This window comes from Benincasa hispida, chromosome 5 (assembly GCF_009727055.1).
Source record: "Benincasa hispida cultivar B227 chromosome 5, ASM972705v1, whole genome shotgun sequence".
Taxonomy (NCBI): domain Eukaryota; kingdom Viridiplantae; phylum Streptophyta; class Magnoliopsida; order Cucurbitales; family Cucurbitaceae; genus Benincasa; species Benincasa hispida.
The window spans coordinates 37,976,214-38,000,666 of record NC_052353.1 but is presented as its reverse complement, the minus strand read 5'-3'; the positions used below and the strand labels follow the sequence as shown (position 1 = coordinate 38,000,666).

At 33.5% G+C, this 24,453-nt stretch overlaps 2 non-coding genes across 2 annotated transcripts; both read left to right on the top strand.

Moving 5' to 3' along the window:
• Positions 1-7,818: 7,818 nt before the first annotated feature.
• Positions 7,819-7,890, top strand: TRNAP-UGG. Its single transcript has one exon. It is a non-coding gene; the product is annotated as a tRNA-Pro (tRNA).
• A 3,436-nt stretch (positions 7,891-11,326) lies between these two features.
• Positions 11,327-11,398, top strand: TRNAP-AGG. The gene has a single exon. It is a non-coding gene; the product is annotated as a tRNA-Pro (tRNA).
• Positions 11,399-24,453: the final 13,055 nt, after the last annotated feature.

Below are 24,453 nucleotides of genomic sequence, written 5' to 3'. Positions count from 1 at the left end.
TTTTATGGATCAGAATGTTGAAGAAAGTAAGGTTGGACACATGATTGGCCGAAGTATTGGCAAGAGGAATTACCAAGAAATTATACGATCGTGAAGATGCGCGCGACATTAAACGATAAGGAGTACCGTGCTAGACGATCGGGCTATATGATAGGCAAAGTACTGCACGATCAGTGAAAGCGCTAGACGATAAGCGTAGAAGCTGGATGACAGAACTAGATGATTGTCGTGCTACGCTAAACGATGAGCAGACGCGCTACACGATAGGTGGAATACTAAGCGATGGGCATTGGGCGATAGACGTAGGCGCTGGGTGATGATGTTAAGCGATAGGTGGATGCGTTAGACGATCGTGAAGATGCGCGCGGCGTTAAAAGAAGAGAAGTGACACGCTAGACAATCGGACTATACGATAGGCAAAGTACTGCACGATCAGTGAAAACGCTAAACGATAAGCGTAGAAGTTGGACGATAGTCGTGCTACGCTAAACGATGAGTAGACGCGCTACACGATAGGCAGAATACTAAGCGATCGGCGTTGGGCGATAGATGCAGGCACTGGACGATGACATTAAGCGATAGGCGGATGCGTTTGATGATCGTGAAGATGTGCGTGGCGTTAAATGATGAGGAGTGACGCACTAGACGATTGGGCTATATAATAGACAAAGTACTGCACGATCAATGAAAGCGCTAGACGATAAATGTAGAAGCTAGATAATAGCACTAGAAGATAGTCGTGTTGTGCTAAACGATGAGTAGACGCGCTACATGATAGGCGGAATACTAAGCGATGGGTGTTGGACGATAGACGCAGGCATTGGGCGATGACGTTAATCGATAGGCAGATGCGTTAGACGATAAGGCGTCAACGCTAAATGATGGAGGTAAATGATGGGTGCGGTTGCTAAATGATAAGCTATGCGCGAGATAGTTTATTAAACGATTGAGCTACACAATGGGCCACTAGAGTTAAACGATAGATGCAGGAACTAAATGATGGGGCGGAGTGTGACATGTTAGTATTGTCAAACCAATGGCTATCATCTTTTTGTTTCTGGATGGAAGTAAAATCTGAATGAATGCTTTCTCCTGTGACCATTTCTTTTCACAATCTTTTGTCTGAACTCTTATTTTGTTTTGCAGACGGCTTAATGATAACTGATTAAATGGACCAATCTCGAGAGAACTTATTAGAATTACAAGTCTTAAACTTGTTTAAGTCTTTGTATAATTCCATCGTTGTGTATTAGTTCATTTAGGTGATATACATCCCTAGTTAAAGTTTTGTGCCATGTCATGTGATTGGTTTATGATGGATTGTGTCTCCTTTGTTTCAAGGATGTCTCAAACAATGATTTATGTAGAATAATACCAACTAGTGGACCATTGAGCACATACCTTTAAACAAGTAGATTTCTGAATTTTTTAAACTAAAAACACAATGAAAAATCATGATGAATACTTATATTATTTAAACTACCTTTAAATACATTATTTACTTTTCTTTTGTTGTCATTCTCTCCCTTTATTCTTTGAATTGTAAATTAGTTTAAAGTAATAATTTGATTTTGTTAGATGTAATAATTAGTTTAAAGTAATATTTAGCCAAATGTGGATGCTTTTTTGAGGTAAAAATACTTCTTGAATCTCCATCTTCCCCATTTTTGTTCTCTTACTATTTAATATTTTGAAGTGCATAAAATTGTATAATTCAGAGTAATACTTTTTTGCCAACATCAACCCAAAGTGTAAAAAAAGAGAATAGAATGAATGATTCTCTATTTGTATTATGATGATCTTTAAACTACTTTAAATACATTATTTACTTTTATTTTATTGTCGTTCTCTCCCTTTTATTCTTTGAATTGTAAATTAGCTTAAAGTACTAATTTGGTTAAGGTAATCTCACACTTTTTAGAAAGAAGTGTATAACATGGATAGAAGTTGGATGCAAATTGGAAATCGAGTATTGCAAGAATATAGAAACAGAGTTAGAAGTTTTTTGGATTTTGCATTTATGCATGCAACGACTAGTCAAATATCTTGTCCATGTAAAAGATGCAATAATGCAGTATTTAAGACTCGAGATGATGTTGAAGTAGATTTGTTGATGTTTGGAATAATTCCAAGTTACACGAGATGAACAATGCATGGTGAAGAAAGTTTTACTTATGAAGTAGGAGAAAATGATAATGACACTAATGATGAAGATGTTTTTGAAATACTAGAGGATCATTTTGGTGCTTTTAACACGGATAACTGGATTGGTAAAGGAGAATCAAATAAGCATGGTTATGATGAAGAACCTAATGAGAATGCTTCTCAGTTTTATAGATTGTTGAATGATGCAGAAAAAGAGCTTTATCCTGGGTGTAAAGTTGTCTTTTATTATGAAGTTGTTTCATCTAAAGTCTTTTGGAAGTTGGAGTAATAAATCATTTACTTTACTACTTGAGTTATTAAAATATGCGTTTCCAAAAGGTATTGATCTACCTAATAATTACTATGAGATAAGGAAAATCCTTCAAGATTTAGGGCTTTATTATTCGAAGATACATGCATGATCTAATAATTGCCAACTATATTGGAAGGAAGATGCGAAAGTTGATGAATGTTTAGTTTGTGGAGAATCTAGGTAGAAGTCAAATGAAATAAATAAAAAGAAGAAGATTCCACAAAAAGTTTGCGATATTTTCTTCTAACTCCAAGATTAAAAAGATTATACATGTCAAGAAAGACTGCATCAAGTATGACTTGGCATTTGAATAGACGAGTAGATGATGGAGTTCTTAGGCATCCTGCTGACACTATTGCTTGGAAAACACTTGATGAATCATATAGTTTATTTGCTTCAGAGCCTCGAAATGTTCGACTTGGATTGGCTAGTGATAGATTTAATCCATTTGGAAGTATGATTCTATCTTATAGTGTCTGGCCTGTCATTCTTATCCCATATCATTTGCCACCATGGATGTGTATGAAAGAGCCTTATTTCATGTTATCATTATTCATTCCTGGACCTAAAGGCCCTGGTAATTATATCGACATCTTTTTACAACCGTTAATTGATGAACTGAAGTTCTTATGGGATGTAGGGGTTGAAACTTATGGTGCTTCACTAAAACAAAATTTTAACATGCGTGTTGCATTATTATGGACAGTTAATGATTTTCCAGCATATGAAAACTTATCTGGTTGGAATACAAGAGGTACTTTAGCTTGTCCTTCATATAATTTTGATACTCGATCACTTTATTTAAAAAATAATGGAAAGATGTGCTACATGGGTCATCGTCGTTTCTTACCCATAGAACATGAATGGAGACTACAACGAGAGTTGTTTGATAGGTTTATTGAAGAAAACCTACCTCCTATGAATTTTTTCTGGAAGTGATATACTTCAGCAAGTGAACCAATTTGGAGAACATGTATTTGGCAATAGTGTGAAAAAGAGAAAACGTTATAAAGATTGGTTAAAGAAAAGCATATTCTTTGAGCTACCTTATTGGAGCACTTTATTACTGCGATACAATTTAGATGTCATGCATTTTGGAAAAAATGTGTGTGAAAACGTAATCGGTACATTATTGAATATTAAAGGGGGGGACTAAAGATAATTTGAAGTCTCGTATTGATCTTGAAGAAATAGATATAAGAAAGGAATTGCATCCAATACAAAAAGAAAACAAATTATACTTACCAGCTTCATGTTGTACATTGTCAACAGATGAAAGAAATGCATTTTGTGAGTATTTGAAGAAATTAAAAGTTCCAGATGGATTCTCTTCTACTGTTGGAAGGTGTGTCGATCTAAAAGGGAGAAAATTATTTGGTTTTAAAAGTCATGACTATCATATATTATGGAATATTTGCTTCCATATGCACTTCAAGGGTTAATGAGAAAGGAAGTTCAAGATGCATTAATTAAATTGAGTAATTTTTTAAGATTTTGTGCTCAAAAGTGGTTAAAGTAGACGATATAAATCTTCTTGAAGTTGAAATAGCAAAACTTCTTTGTAAAATGGAAATGATGTTTTCTTCATCGTTCTTTGATATAATGGTGCATTTATTAATCCATTTACCAAATGAGGTTTGAGATGGTGGACCAATTCAGTATAGGTGGATGTACCCATTTGAAAGGTATTTAAGAAAGTTAAAAGCTTATGTACGCAATCGAGCTCATCCTGAAGGTTCTATTGCAAAAAGTTATATCAGCAATGAATGTGTAATGTTCTGCACTAGATATTTTCACACCATAGAAACTAAGTTCAACCAAAAGAGAAGAAATGAAGATAATGATCATAATCCTTATGAAGGAATATCTATCTTTAAGCCAATTGGTCGTCCTATGGGGCCAGTCAAAGAAACAAGAAGGCTAACGATACAAGAGTGGAGACAAGCTTATCTCTATATTTTAAAAAATTGTGATGATGTCCTCCCATATATTAGGTATGTAAAAGTTTTCTTATTGATAATTTTTTTAAATATTTTAAAATAGAATCTAAAGTAACTTTTTAATTTTTTTAGTGAGCACATACAAGGATTACAACATCTTGACCCTAGAAACGCACAAAAAAACATGATAAAGAGTTTGTAGAATGGTTTGAAGATCATGTAAGTGAAAAAAGAGAACAATTATGATATTTATTCATCTATACAATTTCTATTCATTTTAAAATTTGATACTATTTTCTATGTAGGTTACTAAATTATATATCGATGGAAGCAACGAAGTTGACAAACAGTTATTAGATTTATCTCAAGGTCCATCACAATAAGTAACATGCTACAAAGGGTACATTGTTAATGGATTTAGATTTCGTATCAAGGATGGTGATGATTTAAGAAAAACACAAAATAGTGGGATATTAGTGAGAGGAATTGATGATCAAGAGTACTTTGTATTGCATGATATTATTGAATTGCAATGGGTGGAAACAAGGTCGTTTTGTTTAAATGCAAATGGTGGAATATCAATGGTCTTGGTAAAGGAATTAGAATTGATGATCATGGACAAACTAGTGTGAATATAATGTACACATTGGCTACAAATGAGCCATTCGTATTAGCATGCCAATCTGAACAAGTTTTTTACCTTGAAGATAAAAGAAACCTAGTTTGGTATTTTGTGTTGAAAGTTGATCCAAGAGATTATTACAATATCCCTTTGATCATAATGAAGATTGTTGAAAAGAAGATGACGAAGAAGACGTAAATAGAGCAATTTAATTCTTAATTTTTTTGTCTATCGTTTATGTTAGGTAATCTTTTTTTAACTTTATACTATATGATCTCTTATTTCTTAAACTAATACTCAATTTTTATTATGTTATTTATCTAACTTGTTGTTTCCAACAAGTTCATTATTTGTGTAAAGGATGAAAAAAAGTAAGAAGCATATTCAACAACAATAATATTATAGATAGTCACGAGAATACTATGATTGCATCTACATCTAACCAAATAGTTGAAGATCAACATCTTTAACAAAATCTAAAGTTGGTTTAGAAGCTTCATCATCGTTTACGGGAGAAATTAGATCAACTACTAGTCATGAAAAATTTCTTAATAGAGGTAACATGTTTTCTATAATATATATTATTTATTTTTGATTTGTTAGTAACTTACTTTTTTTTTTCTTTCTTTTTACTTTAGAATTTTCTTTTAGAGTAAGAAAAGTACGTGGTCCCACACGTAATCTCAACCTAGTTAAACTGCTTCATGGGATTAGATTTGAAGTATCGTGGAGGAAGAAACGACCCATTGGAGATAATGCTGATATCTTTAAAAGCCAATGCACTATCTTAGCTAGACAAGTCAACTTTACTCCTTTACAAGTAAAAAGTTGGAGAGATATTGATACAACAACAAAAAGGAAACTATTTGAGCTTACATTGGTATGTGAAAAAATAATAATTTTTTTCCTTTAATTTACATCCTACATAATTAGATTACAACTACATTTTTTTTTGTAGGAACGATTTAAAGTTGAAGGTCATGAGGCTTCAGTATTGCTTCAAATTCATCGATCTTATAATAATTGGAGAGACAGTTTAAAGAAAAAATGGTTGTACAAATATGATACAGTTGCAAAAGCTTTAGTAAATATTCCACCAAGAATTACAAGAGAAGATGTAGAATATCTTTCAAAGTTGTGGAAATCAACTGAATATGAAGTTGTTTTCTAATATCTTTTTCTTGTACATAAAAAAATTGTACTTATTGTTATTTTTTTTATTGATGCTCATACTCGGCTTATGTATGAAAGAAACTAAAAGAACAATTCTAAATTGAATGTATATCACACATGTGGTTTACAAAGTATACAACAAAGAGTTGAACAAAGGTAATTAGATGAAAAATTACATAAACTTCTCCAAGATCTTATTTGTTTTACTTTTTTCCCTTTTCTTTCACCACTTCTTAGGAAAATTGCTCGTTATTTTATTTTTTGGTTTCAATTTTTCTTATGCTCTTCCACAAAATCTAATATTCCATAGATTTTCGATGCAATTTGGATCAATAAAAGGAAAGAAATGAAAATGGAATTCCTAGAATTTGGTGAATCTGAAATGGGTTTCAAAGACATGTGTTTGTTTGTTGTATAGATTTCAATCTATCAAATATTATGGTTATAACAAAGACATGTGTTTGTTTGTTGTAAACATTTGAATTTATATGTGACAGTTTTGAATTATAATATGTGAATTTATATTTATAGTCGGAACTCAAATCATATGCTTTTCAAGTGATTGATGGTACACTTGACAAGAACGAGGATGAGATTTTCGTACAAGTATTTGGACCGGAGAAACATGGGCGTATTTGTGGTTATGGAGTAGGTGTTACTCCTTCTGAGTTTTTGGATCATCGTCTACTATACGCGATCTTGAGCATCATCTTAATGAGTCCAAACAACGACTTCAAGAATCTGAGCGACAAAGAAAAGAATCTGAACAATAAAGAGAGGTTGAGGTAGAAGCACTTAGGCATCAAATAAGCGAATTAGAAAATCGTTTTGAGGATAGATTTCAAAAAATGATGGCAGAGATGCGTAAAAAATTTGTTTCTAGTTGAATTGTAGTTTGATGTTATAGAATTTTGATAGCCTTTTGTTATACTTTTATGACATATAAGTTTACTTTCATCCATGTCATTGTATATTCTTTCTATTCTATTCTTATACTTTGTAATTCATGGTACTACATGTAGATGAATTAGTAAAAACAACCTTCTGAGATTTGTTGAGATTTGTCAATAAATGTGCTAAAAGGTTTTATAAGAGAATTTTCGAAAGATATACAATTGTTGATAAATTAGTTTTTATGAAGGTTTTAAAATTTTTGAAAATAACATGATAAGCCTTTAAAAATAATGAAAACTTTCGAAAAAGACTACTTGATAATAAATAATTATTGATAAATAATTTGACAATTATCGAAGATATATAACCTTTGAAAAATAATAATTTTCGAAAGTTAATCAACTTTTGAAAAATAATACTTTTTGAAGGTTAGTAAACCTTTGAAAAAGTTTTTTCATCTATTTCGATACTTTTCAAAGGTTGAGATAACCTTTTAAAAAAAATGTATCGAAGATCTATTAAATGTTTTTTTGTCAATTTTCTTGTAGCGTGTAAGTTGTAACCTATACATATACAAACAAATTGAGAATGATCACATTTGATTTTGCAGCTGTTTAGATCTAAAAGTAGAAGAAGACCTATTATTAATATTTGCACATGGGTTTCATTAATGTCAACTTTATTTATCAATAAACAATATTAAACCAACCTTAAGCTTTCAATTTTCATAAGGGCATTTGGTCTAGTGGTATGATTCTCACTTTGGGTGCGAGAGGTCCCGAGTTCAATTCTCGGAATGCCCCAAACAATGTGTTTCCAATTTTGTTTTGCATGGTAGAAAATGCTACGATTTCAAACGCTAAGGGCGTACATAAATTACAATATAATGCAACTTATTATAATTATTTTTTCTTCTTCGACTATAGAAATATAATATATTTGATATATTTTTTTCATTTTCATTTGGAGAGAGAAAATGATATTTAATATGATTTTATTTTCTATTTCGTTTGTCATGTTCATTTTTGTTATTATGTGAAATATTTCATTGTTTGTTCACTTATACATGTAATATATTCCATTGTTTATTTGTACGTATCAATTTATTGGGTTTTTTCTACGAATTAATGGTTATTTTAAGTATACTTTAGAACATTTTGACGAATTTATGATTATTTTATATATACCTTAGAACACTTTCTTAGGTATTTGAAAATATTCTAACCAATATATGAAATATACTACAGTTTATAAATTAGAGATTGACTCGATGCTTAACATAAATCACAGTATAAACCAATATATGAAATATACTACAGTATATAAATCTTCATAAATTCCATTTACACCACAGTATATATATCATAATACAATAAATCCAAATAAAAACACTTGTTTATATCAAACAAACGGATACATATACCACTGTATATATCAAATTTCGTACAAAAGCTAAAAAAAAGTACGTGTATATCACAGTATATATAAAAAATAGGAAAAAAAAAAACAAAGTTCATCTTCCTATGGGGGTTTATAATACATAACCCTCCATCTTCATTCTTCTTCTTCTTCAGCCATGGCTGCCATGGATCTCTCTCCCTGTCGTTGTCGACCGGATTTGCTCGTCCTATTGTGTCGTAAATCGAATCTGTTCAACCTGTCACCGTCGATTTATCCCAAGTCATTCGTGTCACCTCATGTCGAGCCAACAATCCGCCCCATGCTTTCGTCTACCACCTACAACTTACATCGCCAGAAGGAGAAAAGAGAAGGAGGGGAAGGAGAAAAGAGAGGGAAAAGGAAGAAATGGTTGTGAATTATAGGGGAGAGAATATATGAAATATATTATTGGGGGAGAGAGAACATATGTATGGGAGAGAGAATATGCATGGGAGATAGTGTATGGAGAAGAGAGAAATACATACATACATATATATATATATATATATATATATATATATAACACGTAGGTGAGGGTTAAATATGTGTCTATTCTTAAGGCATTTCAATCCCTTGTTTTTTTAGCCAACCCACAACCCAACCCAACCCAACCCAATAAAAATAGAAAAATTCAACCCAACCCAAGAACAAAACTAACCCAACCCAACCCAACCCTAAAATTTTGGTTTGGGTAATCTGAGTTGTACGGATTATTTGAATACCCCTAAAAGAAACACTATCTTTGTTTCTTGATATAATACAAAACAACAAAAATGAGTAGGAAACGTAGATTCTTTTATCAACATAGGTCATTTAATCTAGTGTTATGATTCTCGCTTAGTGTGTGAATTCTTGGAATGCCTCATTTTTTATCTCAAGTTTTATTACTCTTTTATCATTTTTCTACATCTAATTATCAACAAATTACTTTAATTAAAAATAGGAGAGAGACATAGGTAAGAAAAGAAATCCACATCTTAGATATATGAGAAAGAAATACCTTGAATTTATATTTAGAGATACTAGAGAGTATGCAACTTTTTAAGACTACATCCAACGCAACACAGCAATGAAGCTAACAGTTTTCCCTAAGACTGAAAATGGCATAAAGTGACATGAAAATATAAGACAAACAGAAATTATATAAACCTAAAAGAAGATTTAACAGATTTAAATGATAATCCCATTTTATACAAGTCAAAAGAATCCCAACTAAGAGCAAGAACATTCAATATATATGTCAATGTCTGGCCAAGTATTAAATGAGGTAAACAAATTGTAATAGAATTATGAAAACCATGTAGACTTTATATATATATATATCGATGAGTGTCTGGATCAGCTTACACATACCTCGACTAATCTTACGGGTTTAACTAAAAACCACGAGCTCCAAAGTATATGCTTTATTCATTATTTTCCTAGATCCTACTCTACCAATTATTACAAATGCAGGAAATGCATTTTATAAACAACAAAACTATGGGGATAAATATCTAACTTTCACACTGCTGCTATAAGGTCATGGGATGGGATGTATTTTAGAAAAAGACAATCTTTTTTCTCATTTTGAGACTGCAAAACAAAAATTACTATTATTATTTTATATAGTATTTTGAATTGTACTTCCAACTTTTTTTAATTTTAGTATTATTGTTTTTAAAACATTAGTATTGGTCCTTGTACTTCTAAAAACGACCAATTTGATCTCTATTTGCAAAAAAATAAAATAAATTTTATACACAATGAAACCCTTTAATACAAATTTAAGGCTAAAGGGATTGAGTGATTGAAACGTTATCCCAAAATTTTGACAGGAAAAATGAGATCATAATAGTAACTTCTTACGATTACAAGGACCAAAATATAGGTATTAAAAGTACAATGACTAAAATTAATAAAAGTTGAAAGTATATGAACCAAAATAAACCAAAGCTGAAAGTACAGTAATCCAAATAATAATTTGAGCTTGTTTGGATAGATTTGAGAAAAAAATGTTTTTTAAAAAACTCATTTTTTTAAACACTTTTGATAAAAATGAATTGAAATACAATTGAAAAGTTATTTTAAATAGTTATCAGATACTCAAATTTCTTTCAAAATGATTTATTTTTTAAATTAAACACTTGACAATGTATTCTAAATACACGTTTAAACTTGAAAATTTTCATAGATACAACATTGAACATCATAATCATCCACATCACAATTTATTTCTACCCAACCCACAAGAAGGGAATTCAACTAATGAGACCTTAGGTAGAAGGAACTATAAATCTTTAGTAAGAAGAAATAACATAACCCTTAGGTACTGAAAATATAGATGTTAATCAATCAACATGTCTAACCAAATCTTAGCATTCTATATTTGCTTTACTCGTGTGCTCAAAATGTGTAGTTCAAGTGAAACTGTCAAACTAAAATTTGCATTAAGGATTAATTTTGAAAAGTATTTTTTTTTGTCTCCCAATTGATTGTACCTACTCCTGTATAACAAAGTTGAAAATATTCAAACTTTGCAGTTGTCTAGATCTAAAAGGCATATAATGATAATGTTAGCACATAGATTTCATTAATTCCACTTTCTTTATTGATCGGTCGTGAGATATTTAATAAGAAAAAATATTGATATTCTACTATTTAATAAGACGGTTGGTCTAGTGGTATGATTCTCGCTTTGGATGCGAGAGGTCTCAAGTTTGATTCTCAAAATGCCTTGACATAACTTTTTATAAATTTTCTTTTCTCAGAATCATATAGCTTTCAAAATTTCTTAAACTACTAATCTTTATCAATCGTGGGCATTTGGTCTAGTGGTATGATTCTCGCTTAGGGTGCGAGAGGTCCCGAGTTCAATTCTCGGAATGCCTCGTTTTTTGTATTTAGATTTTTAAGCCTAAAAAATTCTGAATCAGCCGCAAGAACAAAGACACTTTTTTTCTCTGTAACTCCAAAACAAAAATTACCCAATTATTTTAAATTCTACTTTGAATTGTATTTTCAACTTTTTGTTAATTTTAGTCTTTTAAAACGTCAATTTTTGTCTTTGTATTTTTAAAAACTACCATAAGAACTCTTTCTTCGAACCCGTTTTTCTCTCAAAATCTCTATGGATTGCATGCCCGATTTTCACTCCAATCTCTTCATTATATTACAAATCAACAAGCAAAGAAAAAAGTTGTATGAGTTGCAGCTCATGCTTGAAGAAGACAAGACCAAGATAATGACATTTGAATGAGCTACTTAGGTGATGGATAATAGAAAAACTTCTTTTTCCATTTTGTATGTATTGTTTTCAATTTTCCAATTTTAACTAAAAATCAAAATTTGATTTTATAAAATCTATTTCGATTTTAAAAATGAAAATTTAATTAATTTCATAAATTAATTATTAAATAAAACATAATTAATTTAATATCAAATATTAAATTAATTTTAACACATATCCATCTTAAATTCTCCTATTCCGTTTAATTCTAAAATTAAACATGTAATTATATCTCATATAATTACTAATTCCCTTAATTCTAATTTGAACGATTCAAATTAACTTATCACACTATTCTAGAGCTAGTCCGTTACGAGCTAGTTGGGGGACCTCGCGGACCTACAGATCATGGGCTCCAACGATCTAAGATTAATTGGCTAAACTTATTAGACCAAATTAATCTCCATTCGTTAATTAATGAGTCACTCCACTAAAGCCCATAGTTGCACTCCCCTCACTGTAGATTTATTATGTCCACATGATTTAACCATATTCAGTAAATCGACCCTTCACAGGTTGTTCGTAATAATGGCTGGGTCAAATATCTGTTTCACCCTAGAGATTACGTCTTATTTCTCAAGTCCCTATTGATCCTCTAATGAACAACTAGTTTGTGATCCAATCACCAAACTAAACTCTCTCCATCAAGTGAGAGGGTGGGGCCCCTTATTCAAGACCTGGATTTAGTACTTGAGAGAACAACCTTTCTCCTATCCCTTAATCGGGTAGGCATGAACTCCGTCTTGCACCCTATGTCCTTAGTTATCTATCCTGTCTTACCCCTGAAATGGGAGTCTTATTGAGCCGACGCTGTTGAGCCAACCCTCAACTATGCAAATCTAAGGGCAATCCCGAATAAACAGGAGTTTATAGTTAGTTCAGGATTAAAATCGAGTTACCTAGGTCATCTAGGTGAAATAGTCAGTCTTAAATAGTAAACAACGTTATAAAGTAAGAGAAACTTATTTCTTGGTCCTGATCTTATGCAAATTCATTGCACAGGACGCCCCCACTCCTCATGTCATAACATGTTCAAATTAGGATCACATCGTATGTAGTACTTTACAACTCTTTGTAACAACTACAGAGTAGGCCACATCCAATGATGTTACCAGAATAAGGTACCTAATCTCATTCATGTACTATAGATCATTTTGACTATTTACTGGAACGCGATCCACTCTTATGTCACCACATAAAGTTCTAGTACTCATACAATAGTTATGGGTCTTAGTTTATTGGATTTAGACTTTCATACAATTGATGAGATCAACAACAAGTATACTGATAATAGAAAATGTTTATTATTTTACAAACTGCGAGTTTTTAGGACATAAAACTCAACATTTACGGCTAAGTTTTAGAGAGATTTAGTAATTGAAATGTGATCCTCAAAATTTTGGTAGAAGAAAATGAGATCAAAATAGTCCCTTCTTACAAGTACAAAGGACCAAAACATATGCATTGAAAATACAATGATTAAAATTTTACAAAATTTGAAAGTATATGGACCAAAATGAACCAAAGTCGAAAATATAATAACCAAAATAATATTTAAACCTACGGTAGTTTTCATAGATCTAGCATTGAAAATCATAAATATCCATTTTCACCATATATTTTTGTCCATCCCATAGGGAGGAAATTCAACTAATGAGATCATGGGTAGGAGGAACTGGTGAATGCTTCATATGAAGCAATAACATAACCCTGGTTTATTGAAAAATATAGTTGTTAATCTATCAATATTGGTATGATTCTCTCTTAGGGTGTGAGAGGTTCGAGTTCATTTTAATGTACCCTGATTTTCTGACTCAAAAACAAAAATTACCATAATTATTTTAAATTCTACTTTGAATTGTATTTTCAACTTTTTGTTAATTTTAGTCTTTTAAAATGTCAATTTTCATTCTTGTACTTTTAAAAACTACCATTTTAATGTACCTCACTATTTTCAAAAAATCAACACAAATTTTATATACCATGAAAACCATTAATATAAATTTACGGCCAAGTTTTAGAGAGATTTAGTGATTGAAATGTGATTCTCAAAATGGTAGAAAAAAATGAGATCAAAATAGTCCCTTCTTACATGTACAAAGGACCAAAACATATGTATTGAAAATATAATCACTAAAAATTTACAAAATTTGAAAGTATATGGACCAAAATAAACCAAAGCCGAAAATATAATAACCAAAATAATATTTTAACCTACGGTAGTTTTCATAGATCTAGCATTGAAAATCATAAATATTTTTACCATATATTTCTGTCCATCCAATAGGAAGGAAATTCAACTAATGTGTAATAGTTAAATCACCGATTGATCCAAAAACTTAAATTGATGGGTGAAGGTAAATTTAATATTATACTAATAATATTCTAATATTTTAATCAAATCTTAGCATTCTATATTTGTTTTACTTGTGTGCTCAAAATGTGTAGCACAAGTGTAACTGTCAAACTAAAATTTGCATTGGGGGACCGACTTCCAACAACGTTTTCTCCTCTTCCCAATTGATTGTACCTACTCCTTTATGACAAGTTTGAGATTAGTCAAACTTTGCAGCTATCTAGATCTAAAAGGTATAAAATTAATAATATAGGCACATAGATTTCATTAATGTCACACATTCTTTATTGATCAATCACGACCAAAGCCAAAGAGATTTGTTAATATTTTACGGTCTTTGATGGATAAAAATGGAATTTATAAAATAATGATGAAGAGATCTTTAAAAATTTGGATATACTATCATGAGTAGGGCATTTGAACTAGTGATATAATTCTTGCTTTGGATGTGAAAGGTCTCAAGTTCGATTTTTGGAATGCCCCCAAAGTCAAATCTTTTATAAATTTGTTATTTTTGGGAATCATATATGTTCATGTAGTAGATAAAATAGCATAATCCCGATTCAGTATCAGGAAAGATATCAAAGCAAGAACCAGTGAATGGTATCCTCATTTCATGACATTCAATCAATCTTATAAATAATAAAAACAATGATTGTACTAAAGCTTAAATATCAAATATCTATGATGTTTATTACAAACTTCAGACAATGATAAATATCATAACAATTTTTTTAAAAAAATATTAAAAAATCACAAATTAATCAAACTTTAAACAAAGAACATACATATATAAAGTCCGACTTGGATTAGGTCAACCCAAATTTTTTTAGCCAACCTACGATCCAACTCAATCCAAGAACAAAACTAACCGAATACAAACTTTACATTTTGAGTTGGATAATCCGGGTTGTTCAGATCATTTGAATACCCCTATTAATTATAACAAATTATTCGATGAGGCCACATGAAAATTTTCTACCATGTATGAAAAGAAATACCTTAATTTTCGTTGAAAGTGCAATAAAAGTGAGATGAAATATAAAACAATGGTTAGTTTTAAATAATAAAAGGAGCAAGAGCATTCAATATATATATCAATTTATAACCAAACATTAAATGATGTGAAAAAAGAGTATAATGGAAACTATTGAAAATGAAACTGTGAGTTTCGGTAAAAGAACTTCAACTGAAAAAGACAAGCTCCAAGGCACTTGCATTCTTCATTATTGTCCTAGATCCGAGAGCATGTCATATTTTTAAAGCCAAAATGAGATTAACTCAATTGGTATAAGTACGTGCAAATAAACAAAAGATCTGTGATTTGAATCTCCCACTCCATTAAACTAAAAAAATTATCACAAAGATAGGAAATGCATTTTAAAAGCAATAGAATTGTATGGACAAATATCTAACTTTCAAACTACTATAAGGTCATAGGGATGGGATGTACTTTAGACAGACCAAAAAAAATTTCATTTTGTGACTGCAAAACATAAATTACAATTATGGTTTCAAATATTATTTTTGGTCCCTTAACTTTCAATTTTTATTAATTTTAGTCTTCGTATTTTCAAAACGTCAACTTTGACCTTGCACTTTTGAAAGCGACCATTTTAATTTATATTTATATATATTTAACAAAAATTTATACGTAATGAAAATACCCTTTAATACAACTTTGTGACTAAGTACTAAGAGATTTAGTGATTGAAGTGTCATCCTAAAATTTTGGTAAAAAAATAAGATCAAAATAGTAACTTCTTAAAAATACAAGAACTAAAATATATATATTGAAAGTAGAATGACTAAGATTAACGAAAGTTAAAAGCATATGGACTAAACAAAAGCTGAAAGTATAATAACCAAAATAATACTTAAACCTACAATAGTTTTCATAGATATAGCATTAAACATCAAAATCATCTACACATCAACATATATTTCTACCCAACCCACAGGAAGGGAATACAACTAGTGAGACAATAGGTAGGAGGAACTGCAATTGCTTTAGTTATTGGGGATGATGCCCTAAGCTCTTGTTGAGTTCTGTAGTTTGTAAACATTGTATTGAACAAACATTTATGATGTAATAATATATGATATTTTCTTCACTGTTGTCTATGAAACATGAGATGTTTTATTTGCTTTACCACAAACCAATAAACTAAGATCCCTGATTATTGTTGTAACTTAAGCATGTATGTGGAGACATACAGGTGGATCATGCCTCAAATGATAACCAAAATGGTATGTAGTATATGGATATAGGAGGGATACCTTATCCTGGTGACACTACGGGTGCGGCCCGCTTTGTAGAAGAGTTACAAGTGTTGTGACTTGCTATAGATGGTCTGATCCTGATCATTCATGTAGAGACATGCGGGCAGGTGCATCCTATGCAAAGAAGTTTGTATAAGACCGGACCACAAAGTGTTATAGTCTCGTTATATAACATTGTTCATGACAGAGACTTCACTTCACTAGGATGACCATAGGTAACATGACCTCAATTCTGTGTAAGTTGGGAACTCCTGCCTTTGAGGGCAGTTTTTTGATTTGCATGGGTGCGAGTGGCCAGACTGTCGACTCAAACCTACCACTTTGAGGATTCGTCTGATTTTGGAGTTGGGAACTCATCTATACAAGATGGAATTTACTCCTTCCCCAAAACAGGGGTAAGTAGTTAGATTGCTCCCTTAAGGGCTGATTCTGAGGCTTGAACGATTATGAGATAATTGTTGGTGGTTTTCTCCATAACCGTGCATGAAAGTGGAAGGTTGCATTCAGTTTTTCATAACTGAAGGATAAAATGAAAATGGTTTTCATTTTGCAAGAGATCGGATAATCCCTTCAAAGTTGTACACTGCCTATCGTGTAGTTAACGAGAGCTTACACGATAGCTCAAGTTTTCCTAAATGATCATGTACACGCACAGTCAAGCTAAATGATTGTGTAGTTTATACTAAGTGATCGCACGTGAGAGCGATATTACCTAAATGATCGTCTAAACGATTAGACCTGATTATCTAAACAATCGTGCACCTATTTCTAAACGATCAAGCATCCATCTATACGATAGACATAAAATCTCTCCCACTTACTTGGTCGTTGAATACGATCGTGTTTCCTCCTTCCCTTTACCAAATCCAACAAAGGCCACACCTTATGGATTCTCACTCCGAGAATACCAAGGTCACTTAGTGGTGGTGTCCTCATTGCTACTTGTTCGTGTAGAAGACCATTCATTGGTGAGTGACAATGAGATTTGGTAGACTATTGGCTTGGCATGCACTGCGACAACGAGAGTTGTTGGTCTTGACGAGAGCGAGAGATACAGAGAAGAAAAGTTCTTCAAAGGTGAGTCTCTTGTTCCTTTGTTATTTATTATTAAAAGCATGCCGTAATTTGTTAGTAGACGCATAAGTTGTTGTATGTTTATGAATGCATTATTTCTGTCATTATGAAATTGGAACGATCTTGCTTCCGTTCATAGGTCCTCTTTGATAAGAGTTCCTTCAATTGGTATTAGAGTCAGGTTCTGATATTCCAAATCCATTGTTGTATAGAATAGCATTTACACTCTTGGTGGGTGAAGCATATCTACATTCTATTTAAATGTTAAATTGTTTTGTGGATGTGGATTAATGGAGTTTTCTGGGATGATGCCTCTTGTTATTTAATTCTTTTACATTCAAAGTTAATTGTAAGGGCCCCTGTGTTTTTGGACATATTAACTTGTTATTAAGTCTGTAATTTAAAGAGTTTGAGTCACTGTGAGATGGTCGTGATGAGGCTTCTAGGCAAGAAGTTGCACTATACTTCGAGGATGAAGACGAACAACCATTGGTGAGGTCGTGTAAATGATGGGGTAAGCGATCATCAGATACTCGTTAGCAAGGTCGACACGCGCGCACTAAAAGATCGTATAGCTTAGCAATCTTCATCGCTTAGTTACTGACTACACGATAGCAGAGTAAAATGTTACTTTAAGCACTTGTTCTATGATCGCCTAGACAATTGTGCTTCATAGCAACGTCGTCATTTAAATGATCGTTTAGACTTGTGTGTTTGTATTTGGTGGGCTAAACGATCGAGTGCCTCATGCTTCATCACATTGTAAATGGTACTCGATCATTGCTAAACGATTATGGATACTCAACCAGTTTACTAAACGACCAGGGAGGTTTCGCCTGGGCGGTTGAAGACCCAGTTTGCCTGTGAACCAGTTTGCTCGATGAAGTTATGTAATAGATAGAATTTTATTTCTAGTTTTGAGGCTTTTCATCCCGGTCCATTAGTCTTTGGTGAATGTACATAGGATGTATGTTTGCTTATATGTTATATGGTATGTCATATAGTTGAAATCCCACCTTAGGTTATGCATTGGTCATGCATCATCTCTATGAGTTATGATTAAAGTTTGCATGATTTAAATTACATAAGACCATGCTCATGCATCATATAATATAAGAGTTATATTTATGCATGCATTAAGCATAGACATGCATCATCTTTATATTTTAAGTTTTATAGTATAAGGGTGTATGGAAGCATGTTTGTTAGTTCACTACAAGTTTATAAAAGTTAATGTAGTAATGAATGGACATTGCATGAAGCATGACACATAGGTTAAATTTATAAGAGTTATAAATACCTAGTTGTGCATGACAATGTGCATGGGTTTTGGTTGTTTCTTTTATAAGTGTTATAAGGGAAATTAGAACTAAAATCAATAAGAAAGACATGCATGCGAACTTAGACTTGAATCATGGTTTTAAAAATGTTTTAAAACTTGGTGGAGATAGAACTAAGATCACGGTTCTAATATGATTAGCAACTTAGGCTTTAATCTTTGAATTAGTTTAATAGGATTAAATTCACTAATAAAAGGTTAAAGTGCAAAAAATCTATCTACAAGGGACCTTTGTCTAAGGCGGGTTTTGTCTAGGCTGGGGTATTTAAAGTGACAGAAACAGAACACCTCTACTTGGGAACCTACTTGGAAAGGTGAATTAGATAGATTTGATGCATGCAAGCAAATTTGAGGACAATCCATTAAAGAGTTTAATGTGACTACTTGAACTTGTTTAATTTCAAAGATGAGTTGTTTTTTAGCAAATTAAACTGACTTAGATTAAAATCAGTAGCCGGATGGTCTAAGTTAATGAACCCCTAGGTAGAACATTCAGTGGGAAGTACTGGGGGTATCTGATACTTCATTTAAACTTCTTTGCATTTCTCCTTTATTGTCCACACTGTGAGATTTATCCTCGGCCTTGTGGCACCCTGGGAATGTCCCTCTAAAGGATGGTGTTTGGGTAGGTCAATATCAAGGTGGATGGAGAGAATGTTCATAGTAAGTGAGAGTGCGACGTGCGATTACATATCCTATGGTCTCTCTTGTTAGGTTGGATAAAGTTTCTGTGTATCGCCTCGAGGAACCCTAGGAGTGTCCCCCTATAGGATGGCAGTTTTGCACATTTCTTTATCTAATATCTTGTATAGGATAAGATCGCTTTAGTCTCTTGTCCTAATCTACTTTTTTCCTACGGTGAGCACATTAGGGCCGGACTCTAGGGTCGAAGATGAGGGGTTACACTTACGCGGAATTGTTAAAGGTTAATAGTTTTGGACCGAACGAATGGTGCCTGTTAGATGCATTTACAAGAGTTGTTTTTGCCTAATGGTTGAAAGTGTCTCATCCAAGTGAAATGGCATCTGATCACCCCACCAGTGACGTTTGTCCTACCTCGCTAAGGCATCATTGTGAAATAAAAGTCTTTTTCACTTAGGGTAATTCGAAACTATTTTCCTAAAACTAAAATTGATGTTATGGTATTGAATAGACTTATTAAGTTTGTTCTATTTTCAGATACGGATTTATGGCTACCGCCACTTTAGCTCTACTAAGCACCGATAAATTGACTGGTGAGAATTACGCTAGTTGGAAACACATGATCATAACAATACTAATCATCGATGATCTCATGTTCATCCTTATGGAGAAGTGTCCTCTTATTCCACCTCCTAACGTCGCTCAAAATGTTCAGGAGGCCTACGAGTATTGAACATGGGTGAATGAGAAGGCTCGAGCCTATATCTTGGCCTGTCTTAACGACATTTTGGACAACAAGTATGAGCCCATGGTCTCAGCGCGTAAGATCATGAAGTCCTTGTGGGGGATGTTCAGACCACCATCTGGACAGCTCAAGCACGAGACTCTCAAATGCATCTTCAACTCCAAAATGGAGGAAGGCACCTCTGTTTGAGAACATGTGCTTAACATGATGGTGCACTTCAATGTGACGAAGATGGATGGGTCTCGGATCGATGAGGGCAGCCAGGTTAGCATTATCCTACATTCGTTGTCGGATAGCTTCCTGCACTTTGTTAACAATGCGATTCTTAACAAAGTGGACTATTGATGCGTTGTAAATTGTGATGCGATTATGGTATGAGTTGGAGTGATGTGTTATGCGTTTCACATGCAAGTTTTCTTAATAAGACCCAAGTATAAGCCTCACTAGGTTTCTTGGTAAGTCCAAGGTCGAACACAGGGACTATTGAGTAAATATGAGACAATAAATTTGATTCCCTTGCGGTGGTGAAAACAAATAAGTTGGATGGTGTTTTGATTAAGTATATTTCCTATATGACGAAGTTCGAATAAAGAGTTGATGAAATTGAGAGTTACAATGAGTATGCGATGAACGGGTTGAGAAGGGGTTTAGCTAACACTTCTTAAGATTGCGTACAAGTTATGCGATGACGCTACACACAAACAACAACATGTCATCTCTCAATACAAATGCCCTATTTCCTATTTCTAGGATGCATGCGATGTATATGAAAATGTCGATAGGACTTATGTCTAAGCCTCTATTTTCGTATATGCGATGATGAATGATGCACACATACACAAGGTGACCGCATACTATCATATCCTATTTCCAGGGTGCATACGATGCGTTAATAGCAATAGAACTTATGTCTATATTTATATCTCTTGCTTATGCGGTTCTAATCTGAATCTCTCAAGCCTAGATTCTAATCTGAGTCTCTCAAGTCTAGATTCTATCTTTAGACTACTCCCTCAAGTATCTGTTAAGGGTGAACGTCGCATACATAAGACAGGATGATCACATAAAATGTAAATCTTAGGTCATGCTAGCTAAGTACTTCTTAACCCATTCGGAAATTTCGTTACTCATGCGAAGTATGGAGAGATTGAACATAAGTTGAAATTAGATTTCCATTTTCTTTAAATAAAATGTAGAATACAGAATAACAATAGAATATAGAGATAAGAAGCCCGGTAGCAATGTCTTGCTTCCGTGGCCTTTTACACTGTCTTTTTCATTCCAACTTTGTCCATATGAATATCCTTCTTTTACAAGTGTTGGCCCTCTCTCCCTTTGTAGCACTTTCCGGCGGTCTCTCGAGCTGTCCGAGAATGATCTATCGGTTTCTTCGCCTCTTAACTCGTCTCCGTCTCCTAAGTATAAGTATGAACAGATTAACAACTCTCTATCTTGTATATGATCTAACTTGTTTTCTTTCTTTACAATGGTGGCCTTCGGTATTTATAGAGCTCAAGGTGAAGTAGCCTTTCTCTCTAATGATTACAATGATGGCGGTCATTACATCTCCTACTCTGATGCACCGATTAATGATCACTGAAAATTGGGTGTACTTGCTACAGTGTGGCTTTAACGGCTTGTTAACTAAATTCGGATTCGACCGTCATCAGTTTTCAGTCCCATCATGATTTATAATGCTGTCACCTTGATCCGCAGTCTTTATGTGGCCACTATCTTAAGAAACTTCTCACGATCACATATGATCGCATGACTTTGCGATCGCAATCTTTCAATGCGCGCAGATGCCTAATTCCTTGGATCGCAATTTTACTTGCGCCAATGCATTTTTCCTGCACAAAATAAGTAAATTAAATGTTTTTATGTGATGGGCGCATGCAATCAAAATTTTCTCAGTTTAACACTTTTGGACATGATATTGTTTATCTTTATCCTTGCATTCCCTCATTGTTTTACTTATTTGCTCTGTAATAACGTTCATTTCTACCCATTATCAACTATACCCTTACAACTCTCCTCTCCGGGTTGCAAACATTCCAATCCTTACTGAAAAGTAACGAGAAGAGAAGAGGTGAGGCAAATGTCGCTTCATCTTCAAAGACGTTCCATCGAGGTTTGACCTCAGGGACAAAGTCTGCACCTTCTACTTTTAACATTACCAAGTGGAAGAAGAAGAATGGTGGTAAGGGTAAGGGGAAGGCATCTACTAACCCACAGCCTGTCGCCCAGTGGGGTAGGCGTCCAACGCCGGTGAACAAGGAAAAGTGTTTCCACTGCAACCAGGACGGGCACTGAAAGAGGAATTGTCCTTGCTAGTTGAAGGAAAAGAAGGCGACCAAGGCTAAAAAAAAACAAGGTAAATATGATTTACTAGTTTTGGAAGCTTGTTTAGTGGAGAATGATGATTCTGCCTGGATAATTGACTCGGGCGCCACTAATCATGTTTGTTCTTCTTTTCAGGGGATTAGATCCTAGTGGTAGCTGGAGGCTGGTAAGATGATGATTTGAGTAGGCATCGGGCACGTCATCTCAGCTGTGGTAGTGGGAGGAGTCCAGTTGACTTTACGGAAGAAATTTCTTGCTTCACATGATGTTTATGTAGTTCCCGAGTTAAAAAGAAACTTAATTTCTATAATGTGCTAGTTACAGTGTAAATATACTCTTGAATTTCAATTGAATAAAGTATTTATTCATAAAGATGGAGTTGAAATCTGTACAACATATCTGGAAAATAACTTGTATGTGCTAAGGCCGTTAGCAACGAGTTCCCTCTATAACATAGAGATGTTTAAAACTGCCGTAACTCAAAATAAACTTCAACGGGTTTCTCCAAAAGAAAATACCCAACTTTGGCACCTTTGATGAGGGCACATCAATCTCAATAGGATTGAGAGGTTGGTGAAGAATGTCTTTCTAAGTGAATTGGAGGAAAATTGTTTATCGGTGTGCTAATCTTTCCTTGAGAGTAAGATGACTAAAAGACCTTTTTTTGGAAAATGTTATCGAGCCAAAGAGCCTCTAGAGTTAGTACATTCCGACCTCTGTGGTCCGGTGAATGTGCGAGCCAGGAGGCTATGGGTATTTCATCACCTTTATTGATGATTACTCTAGGTATGGGTATGTTTATTTGATGCAACGGAAGTTTGAATCCTTTGAAAAGTTCAAAAAGTTCAAGGTTGAAGTTGAAGATTCATTGAATAGACGGATTAAGACACTTCGATTGGATCGAGGTGGAGAGTTTTTGGATTCAGGGTTTGATAACTGGTAGAAATGCAAGTTATTGTAGCCTTTTATTTACAATTATGAGGGCTCACAAGTAGAATATGCAGTGATTATACAAAGAATTCATGTGAAAAGTGAGCTTGCATCGATCAACATTAAAAATCTCGGCTAACCCAATATTATGCATTATTCTACATCAAAATGTCTATCTTTTGTAGCTATCGCAGGAACCGATCGCATGCGGTGAATCCCAGACCATCGCAAGGGTGATCGTGTACGCTCAACGTGGATGTTGCGGCTATTAATCGCATGAAGGTTGCGGCTATAGAGTAATAACCATGATAGAAGGGTGATCGCAAGGTTGGTGGAATGCGATGGTACTTCGGAAACCAAGCTTGAATGCATACCCTGGGAGTATAAAAAAGATGATGTTGACATTTCATCTACCACGCCGTTAGTAGCAGAGATTCAGAGCAGGCCCATCGCGCTGTTAGTTGTCTATGAGCTGATCAGCGACAAATAACTGCCCAAGAGGGTAAGTAGTAGTGGAACACATTAAGCAAAGTAAGCAGTGTTCCTAGAGATAGAAATAATCTTATGTCAACCATGCTTTATGTGATCATCTTGTCTTATGTATGCATCATTCAGCATTTGGACATACTTGAGAGAGTAGTCTAAAGATAGAATCTAGGCTTGAAAGAGTCAGATTAGGATTGAATAAGCAAGAAGTATAAACTTAGACATAAGTTCTATCTGCTATTTACATAACGCATGCATCCTAGAAATTGGATATGGTGGTATGCGGTCGTATTGTCTTATGTGTGCATAAGCAAGAATAGATACTTAGAAATGAGTTCTATCGACATTTTTGCATATGCATCGCATGTGTAAATTTGTGTGTAGCATGATCGCATAACTTGCGCTTGCTGGGGTTACCCTTGTGATCAAGCTTAATGATGCGGTGAAGTCATCCCCTCTA